We start from the raw sequence: 9,315 nt of genomic DNA, 5'->3' as shown, positions 1-9,315 counted from the left end.
GCACTCAAACTGGAAACTGGATCAGGCAGTGATTTGCTGCAGGAAGAGAGGTTGTCAGTCTGGATTTCCTTAAAATGTGGGTTTCCTTTCTGGATTTTCCTGCTTCCAAATGTTGATGCTATGTGCTCCTGTGCTGGCTGGGACTAAGACCTTCATCCTTTAAAGAGGCTGCACTGGAAGGGCCACAAACTAGTTACAGCTTCTGTGGCTCAAACTGAATTGTAAATATCTGCAGTGAGATTTTTACAGCTTGAAGGAAAGAAACCAAACAGCAATTTGAAGAATTTCAAGATGTTCTTACCCTAATTCTTCTTCCATGTGAAAGAGATCACACTAAGGCTCAAGGAACAGGCTGTAAGTATGCTGTCAGATGTCACAGCCTTTCTATTTGGAAGAGACAATGCTCATATAACTGTAGTGTATTTCTCCTTGTGATCTTGTTTATTTACAGAAGAATAAACAGTCTTTTCCCCTTTCCTTGAATACAGCAGAAACAAACACAAACAAATCACTTCTGGACACAAATTCCCAAGTCTGCTGGTCCTGACAAGGTCTGACTCAGATGGGTTCCCTTCTGTGTGTCTCCTTCCTTTTTTCTCTCCTGTTTGAAGCCAATAAAAGCACATCAACCATGACTGTATCTGGGTAAGCAGGGAAGTCCTTGACTTTGTGAAGGAAATGGAAACTAGGTCTTTGAGAGGGATTCCATTGTTTGTCTTTACTACATTGGAAAAGAATAGTTATTCTTTCTACTGAACCTGACCGAGTATGCATGACATGTTTGTAACTATAATGGGATGTGTGGGGATTGTGGATTAAAGCCTTGCCCCAAGGCTGTTATTATAATTTTTCAGAGTAATAATCAAGAGATGAAGGCACACCATCTAATTTAGGTGTTTCAGCAAGTCATCTTGACACGGTGCCTGGATATCCATATTGATTGGATTGGGAGACAGTAATCACAGACGTGCAGACATGGATAGGCAGGGTACTGACCCACCCATTGCTCCTTCAAACTTAGATGCTGGAAGAGCTCTCACAGCTGAAATGCTGTGATGGGTGGATATGTGCATTTTAGAAGGAGGAGGGTGAGATGTGATGCTCTGTGCTCTGCACAGAGAGGAGCAGCCCAGCATTCCATGCATGGAATTCTGCTATGGACTATGTGATGGCCAGGAGCAGAAGGAAGGCCAACACACATGCTTACCATCATGATAAGCATTTGTTACACATCACCTGGCCAAGAAGACAGAACAGATTCTTCTCTCACTAGTGGAAGAAGTGTCCCTGTCTCGAGCTCTAGATTTTGTAAGATTTGCTGCCTGATCTAAAATCTGCTGAGCAGGAAATACAATAGGGCAAGAAATTCAGATTTCTGGAGTGGGTCAGGGATCATTTCTTGACACAGGTGCTGGCCATACTGACTAGGGGGATCCTCTGATTGATTTGCTCTGATTGATTCTGACAAACAAGGAAGAAATGGTTGGAATTGTGATGGTCAATGGCAGCCTTGAAGAGACCAAGAAGTGGTAAAATTTAAGACCATGAGAAAGCAGAGATAGGTGAGTAGCAGAAAAATGACCCTGGGCTCAGAACACCATACGTTGGCTTGTTCAGGAAACTAGCAAGGAGCTGGCCATGGGCTATTTCTGTGAAGAGTAAAGGGATGTTCAGGGTGGATGATCTTCAAGGGCCATCTCCTCAAAGCCCAGGCATGATCCCTACTGTCATGCAGGAGGTTAAGATGGCAGTGTGTGAGGGCAGAGTGTACAGGGAACTACTGACTAACTCACACATAAAAAGAAAACACATAACGGGAGAAGCAGGGACAGGTGACCAAGGAGCAGCGCAGAACTACACAGGATGGGATTAAGAAAGCCAAAACTGGGCTTGAGCTGATAGCTGGTGATGATGGGAAGAGCAACAGGAAGGGCTTCTACAGGTACATTAGCAGTGAAAGGAAGACCAAGAAAATTCCACTGCTGAATTCCCCAGAAATGTGCAACATTGAATGCAGCCTGTTCCAAATGCCACAGAGCCCCCAAACCACCTGTGTGACACGGGAATGTAAATGAGAGGGTGGTGGTAGTATTAGTGGTCCAGGATCCAGAGCTGCAGGAAGGTCTCTAACCTGTGGTTGTGAGGATTACAGGGTTTAAGCAGCACTCTCTGCTGCTCCACTCTAATCTGCCACCCTTCAAGTGTGCTGAGGTACTTCAGGACTTCCTGTCCTGAACCTCCCAGTGCTCACTCAAGGTGTTGGTGAAGGATTCATGAGTCCCTAACAGAGCTAATGAGTCCTGGGTGGGCTGAGACCTCTCTGAAACTGAATTTACATCAACATGATCAACTGTGGCAGCTGACAGTGGATCTGTTCCTGTCTCACTGAGCTGGCAGAGGTTACAATGGCAGCAGAGTGCAGTGAAGGACTTGCCACTTAGGAGTTAGCAGCAGACAAGCTCTCTGAAACATACCCCAGGCAGACCTTGGATTTCTTGTTATGCTTTTACTTTGTCCCTAATGGCTGCTGCTTCAGATGTTGCACAGTTGCTGGTTCAGCAGGTTCATACGCACAGAAAGGCTGCCATAACTGCTTCAGGATTAATTTGGGTTTAATCAGTGTTTTGGACATGTTAACATTTTTTATTTCAACACTATTGCAGAAGAATTTTGCTGGAGGCTACTTAATCTTCTGGAGAGTTCTGGCTGGAAGCACAAACAGATTTTCCAGGCCTGAAGCACCAGATGTGTATCTGGACAAGCAAGACACTGCATCCCCTGCTGAGTACATGGAGCCATGAATGTCCTGGAGCAAAGCTCACAGTATTTCTGAACTGTCTCTGTGGATGATGAAATCTGGTGGAGCAAAACCCAATTAGAACTGAGCTTAACATTGTAGTGAGGATGTAAGTTTCAGCAGGACAAAGTTGCATATGCCTGTAAGAAATGAAATAGGCAATTTAGATCATCTCTTTGAAGAGCAGTACTTCTTCTTTATGTTGAGTCTGAACTATTGGTTGATGACAGTCCAAATATCCCAGGTATAATTTCTCACCTTTCTGTATGACTGCAGAAAGGTGAGAAACCAAGCAGAGAGCATATCTGCATTAAAATAATTGCTTTCTGTGCTATTCCAATTTCATTTCCAAACAGGGCTTGATTGCTGTGTCACTATCCTCTTGGCATGAGTAGAACTATATTATTTTTTAATTTTTGACCTTCCCTTCACAATGTGAAATGCCTGACTGTTGTGACTAGAATACCACTCAAGCGGGGACAATCTCTTCAAAGCGAAAACTGATGTACTACACTGAGCAGAAGGTTGGTAGCAAAGCAGAGGAGTCAGGTAAAAATCCAGGAATCTAACTTTAAAATCATGAGGAATTTCCTGCTTAAAGGGGCTTACATGTAATACAGTACTAATGCAGGATGCGAATTCTCTTTTTTTCATTATTTTGTAATTGGAAAAGATCATTAAAAGATTCCTTTCAGAATAAACATCGCTGCACCAGGGTGAGCAAAACAGATGAATTGGCTTCCTCCAATTTGGAAACTCAACCTTTTTGGAGTTCTGTATTTCTCCAGAATGTTCTACTTCAAAATAGAACAAAGAAAGAATGAATCAGTGGAATACTAAATTTGTAGAGTAAAATAACATAATTCAAGTGCTAAGAAGACATTTACAAACACCATTATATATGCCAAAACATTGTTTTAGCTTTCAAATGAGTTCTAAATGTGAATCTGACAGTTCCATTGAAGATCAGGAACTTGTCCATGTATTGTATTTTGACAAAATACTTTTCTGTGGTTCTCATCTGAGGAATCATCCAAGCCAAGCTTGTCCTTGATGAATTAATATCAATGGAGTCACATGCCAGGAGTGTGGCTCGTTCAACACCCATTAGTCTAGGATCAAATTGGTATTTAATTGGTCCACTTTGCAGAACAGACTCCTGGCTCTCACTCAAGCTCCTCACTGTATCAAAACATGGAAATTATGGACCTATTGCATCCTTCTCTCCTCTCACACTCCCAAGCACCCATACACCTTCTCACCCAAATTGGTGAGATACATTGTGGGAACATATACCAACTGATTTAGCCCAAATCTTTCTGTCGTGCTCCTGCCTCTCAGTGAGATCATTTGTATGTTTTAGTTCCCTTGTGCCATCCATAAGCCTCCTCTGAGGGTACAGAGCATGGGTGAAACCCCCAACTGGGCCCTGCCAGAGGGGGTTGCTGAAGAGAGCCTGTGACTGCAAGGGAGGGAGAGAGAAAAGAGTCCATACAGGTGCTGGTCATTTTACCTGGGATCTTCACAGCTCTGAGAATGCTGGCAGATGTTGGATATCGAGCACTGCTATTTGCAGTGTACCCCAGCTCCTCAGTGTCACCATCTTGGAGGGACAGAGAGGAGCCCCAAGGCTCCTGAAGCCACAGATGCTTTCTGCCTTTCAGAGAAGAGAAGGGCCCTGGCTGGAAATAGCCAGTACATGACAGCCAGCAGAAGGTACTGTCAGTGGACAGCATGGAGTTATTTTGGTCTCACACAATGCACTACCTTTGCTATTTATCCTTGAGTGTCTTTTCCTAGCACTGTGTTTATTTATACTCACACAGCTATAGCCCCCTGGGTGGCAATGTCAATAATTCTTAGTGCAATGGCACTTGTAGTGGTGAGCAAAATGCAGGAGCTGGTCTCTGACAGTGGCGAAGTGTCCAGGGACAACAGCAGCAAACCAGAGAGTTCTGTAATTCTTGGCTTGCTCTTACCTGGAAAAGAAACAGAAGGAGGGACCTGGACCTCAAAAAGGCAAGTCACCAAGGCATCCCCATAAAGGCTTAGTGGTTTTGCCAAGAGAATTAAAATGTTTTACAAGGACTCAAGTAAGTTTATAGGAAATGTGGAGATCTATGTATATCAAGGGCTCCTCATCCTTACAAGGCAAAGCTGTTGATACTGCACTTTTTAAAGGTACTTTCTGAGCTATCCCAGATCAATTCACTCAGTGCTCTAGTGATTGCATTCCAGTTTGGCAAAAGAGAAATTAATGGTGTCTGACAACATATCATTTTACTCTCTTCAGGAAAGCAGTGATTCTGTGCCAGAGCAGATCCAACAGACTCAGTTAATATTTACATCAAAGAAATGAGCTGGTCCTTTTACTGACCTCTGGAAAATGAAGCTGGATTTCTTTGAGCAGGGCATTTTTAAGGTTTAAAAAAATCCTATTTGGTAATATTATGCAATAATCAAGGCACACACAGCATGTGGACCTGTATGCTCTGTTGTGCCTGCCTGTTTAGAGGGACACAAATTTCCTGGCACCAATGAGAGTGATACCTCAGGGCTTTTTGAGGATTAAGCCTTGGTTCCCTGTGCTGACATTCTCCATAAAGGTCAGTTAGCTTTTCCTGTGTTCCCTGTCAAACTCTCTGACACTGAGCCCCTCTCCTTTGCTAAAAATGATTCAAGCCCTGGAATATGCCCTTGACTAAGCAGCTATTTTGGTTTTAGAACCAACAGTTTTTCTGGTGCAAATCATTGTAGCTCTGATTTAAGTCAAAGGAGATGAGTTTGGCTTTGACAGTAAAACCTACACCCTCCTCCCAGGTGGGTCTGTCGTCCCTACAGTGCTAATGCTCCCAACAGCAATCCTTGTCCCCAGCTCTAACTCCATGCCACCTGCATGGGTGAAGCCTCTCCTTCAGCCCTCAGCCTTGCCAGAGCTGTGCTTTGCTTGTTTTTTGAATCAAATCACACTCATCTCTCAGAGGATTCTTACACCTCATTCCTCCCTCCCTTCATGGTCAAAGAAATCTCCCTCTTGGTTCATGTCTCTGCATAACAATATAGGAGAACCAACCAAAATACAGTGAGGGGATTTAATTAAACATATCTTCATTGTATACATGGATAACTTGGGATTGACAGTAGCTGGTGAGTAGCCCAAGGTCATGAACAAAGTCTGGGCTAGAGCCTGCAATTACATCCAGCTTTCCTGAATCTTAGACCTTTATCTTAGTCATTAGAGCAGCTATAACAGCTCTTTTCTACACTTCTTCCTGCATGTACTAATGAATAGTGCATATTTAACAGTTTCAGTCATGAACTCTTTATTTTGTACTCAGATGGTGCCAGAAAAATCCACGTTTTCTCTTTACTAAGGCAATGGAAGCATATACATCTGACAAAATTTGGCTTCTTCAGCCAATGGACCAGCAAAGCTTTTTCTGTTGCTGCACTTTCCTTAGTTCTTGAAATCAGCACTGAGACATGTCCATTTGTGTGACATGTGCTTAGAAATTGGGATCATGAATATAAAATCCAGACTTCTTAGATCAGACTGAACATACCAGACATTCTCTAGGTCAGTATTTGGAAAAAGCTGTCACAGGCAGCTTATGGTGCACGAGTGGATTTCATACATATGACTTGTAATCTAGTTTTAGCATAGGAATATCTGAAGCATGGATCAGTGACTCATTTGTTCAAATATTGAGACTTGAAGCAAGAAAGAGGTCTTGCTGATTGGATTTCTGTACTTTCTAGTATGTGTCATGGAAAAAATTGACTGTCATGCCAAACTTTGCCTCCAAAAAGGTGATATTCTCTTAGCACCTGTTGATTAATGCAATACCTGAAACTCCCTTCCTTGCTGTTAATTATTAAGCATGATTGAAACCTATCTGTGTATTTCTAATAGTTGCTGGGATGCTGATATAGTAGATATTTACTTGTTCTGGCCTGCAGGGCTGGAAGAATCTAGTAGTCATTTATTTACATTAAGATTCCCATTCTGATGAAGTTTTCCCAGAAGACTGGGCAGTGTTACATCGATGAATCTCCTGATCAGCACTGTGCTGCTTTCCCAGACCTCCTCAGGGCTGGTTAGTTTTTGTCATTTCAGTTTCTCAGGACCTTTTCTAGTAGAAAACCTCTTACACTCAGGAGGAAATGTCACCTAGGGGGAATTTTGGCCTAGTACCACAGAACGTCTGCAGAAGAGTTTGGCTGAAAAAGTCTCAATCACAGAAGTTGCTGCACTGGACTGGGCTGATGAAGACACCCAGGGGACCCAGGGCAAGCCATGCTCTTGTGGGTGCTGCATGTCAGCATCCCTCATGTCAGTACAGAAAAGCAAAGCTCTGTTTAAATGGAGAATATGTGTCTGGAGCCACTTACATCAGCCCTCTCCAGGCTGCCAGGCTTGTTGTGGCAGAAATGCAGGATTTCAGCAATGCTGTTCAAGGTTCATGGGCTTTTCAAGAGAACTGTCAATGCAGGCCAGTGCTGTTTTCACTGAGTGAAAACCAGTGTGGAGGGAACATAAATCAGCAGGTTAGGATTTTATTTCCAAACTGGAAAATGTATATTTGCCTTGTTATTTCCCAGCTTAAACTTCATGTGCACATTGCTCAATTTTTTTCATTATTTCTATAATTTAATTGTGGGGTTTACTTTTACTCTTTGGAAAAAATCAAACCAAAACCAAAATACCACATCAACCTTTCAGTTCTGTTATTCAAAAGAAAATTTGTTAGCAGGATATGTGCACTTATTAAATTAGAATGTTTATTATTTGCTCATTTACTCTTTCAACTATGAGAGGAAGTTTTCTTTTTCTCTTCTTTCCCAACCTGCTTCTGTCTGGGAAAGCTGATAAAAATCTCACTTTTAAACTGCAATTTCTCCTCTTGTTTTTAGCAGACTTGATGATTGCAAATGAAAGGTGACCACAGAGGGAGTGGCCAAAGTGTCATTGTTGTACAGGCTGATGATCATTAGTCACAGTATACATTGGGAAAGGCTCCTCTTAATTTTATATGCCATAAAAGTAGTTTGGTTTTGCTCTGAGTCCACTAAATTGCTGTTTCAGCGGGATATTTGTTGCAGCTTGCTGCATTACAAAATCTTTGGTCATCTGGATAGTATTTCTGTATCATGGGTGAGAAGTCATGGTAGTAGCTCTAAAGCTTTATTAGGAAGAAAGTTCCGCAGTTACTGTTTAGAATGGGATAAACTAGGAATGGAAGATAGTTTGTCAGAAATGCCAACACTATAATCTTCTTTTTTTGGACATCCTTTCTACTGACATCAAATATAAAGGTCCTTTCAGTAGGGGCTTTCTATATGTAAAATATCATAGGTAGAAAATATATGGGAACATCCTTTTCTAGCTTTACCTTCCAAAGGAAAGCATACAGTAGTTAAACTTTACATTTTCTGAAATGTTGCATGCATGTGGATGTGGAACTGAACATGCTAAGAGCTCTCTGAAATACCTCTCATGCTGCTATAAATATACACACTCTATTAACACCTTGCATTATTGACAACATTGTTGTCTACTGTACTCATTTCAAAAATAATGGTTTTGTGTAATTCTCAGCAATATGTTACAAACATAACCCCTGTAATGAAAACTGGTTCAAAAAGGGACTGAAGACCTCATTGTTTGGTCGAGTACATAATCTGCTGACTGCTCTGTTCAATTTGGGCTTCAGACTGTAAACTCCTGGGTCAGGTTTTTTATAATCTTGGTGTGAGCTGACTGATTGAAGCACAGACAATGGAAGGGCAAGCCAAAGGCTCCAGATCTTACTGGCATATTGTTATATCAGATTCCCACTTCTAATTTACAGCAAATAAATACGTGTTTAACTCATGAGATGGGGAAGAAGAACACAGAACTGTGATTTTAATGGGGACGGGTGGCAGTCTGAATCTGCAGCACCTGGAAACAGAGATGTGAACCAACAGATCCTCCCAGGGAAAAGTGCTAATTTCCAGACCTGTCCCTCACTCTATGGCTCCCAATTCCCAACTAAGTAAAGTGAACTGTAAAATATAGAGGAGAGAGATGATCCCAGCTCCTTCTGAGTAAAGCAGAGACTGGTACGGCTGTGGTGACAGCATTCCCCCTTTGTGCTACTGACGTGGTCTTTTTTTCTGAAGAAATGGCAAGATGGCCTCTTTGAGGATGGATCCTATTTAAGAAACTTTGTACCTTGGTGTAAGAGTGGTGAAGGAAACGTGGCTTGTACAGCACTAACATTTTTCTCTTAAATTATTTTATAGTTTAAAAAAATGCACTCACTGAGACCTGGGCTGATGATAAATGTCTGATTTTGAAAATTGTGGCAGATTTTTCCCTTTGATAACTCCACACTTTAAGAAAATATATATTTTTTTTTTTTTTTTTTTTTTTTTTTTTTTTTTTTTTGTAATTTAGGCTGACTCAAATTATTGGTATGAAACAGCTTGATTTACTCAAGGCATTTTTATGTCTGCCCTCTGAAAAATGTTAC

Source organism: Prinia subflava, chromosome 5 (genome assembly GCF_021018805.1).
Source record: "Prinia subflava isolate CZ2003 ecotype Zambia chromosome 5, Cam_Psub_1.2, whole genome shotgun sequence".
NCBI classification, from domain to species: Eukaryota; Metazoa; Chordata; class Aves; order Passeriformes; family Cisticolidae; genus Prinia; species Prinia subflava.
Note: the sequence above shows the minus strand (reverse complement) of the source record.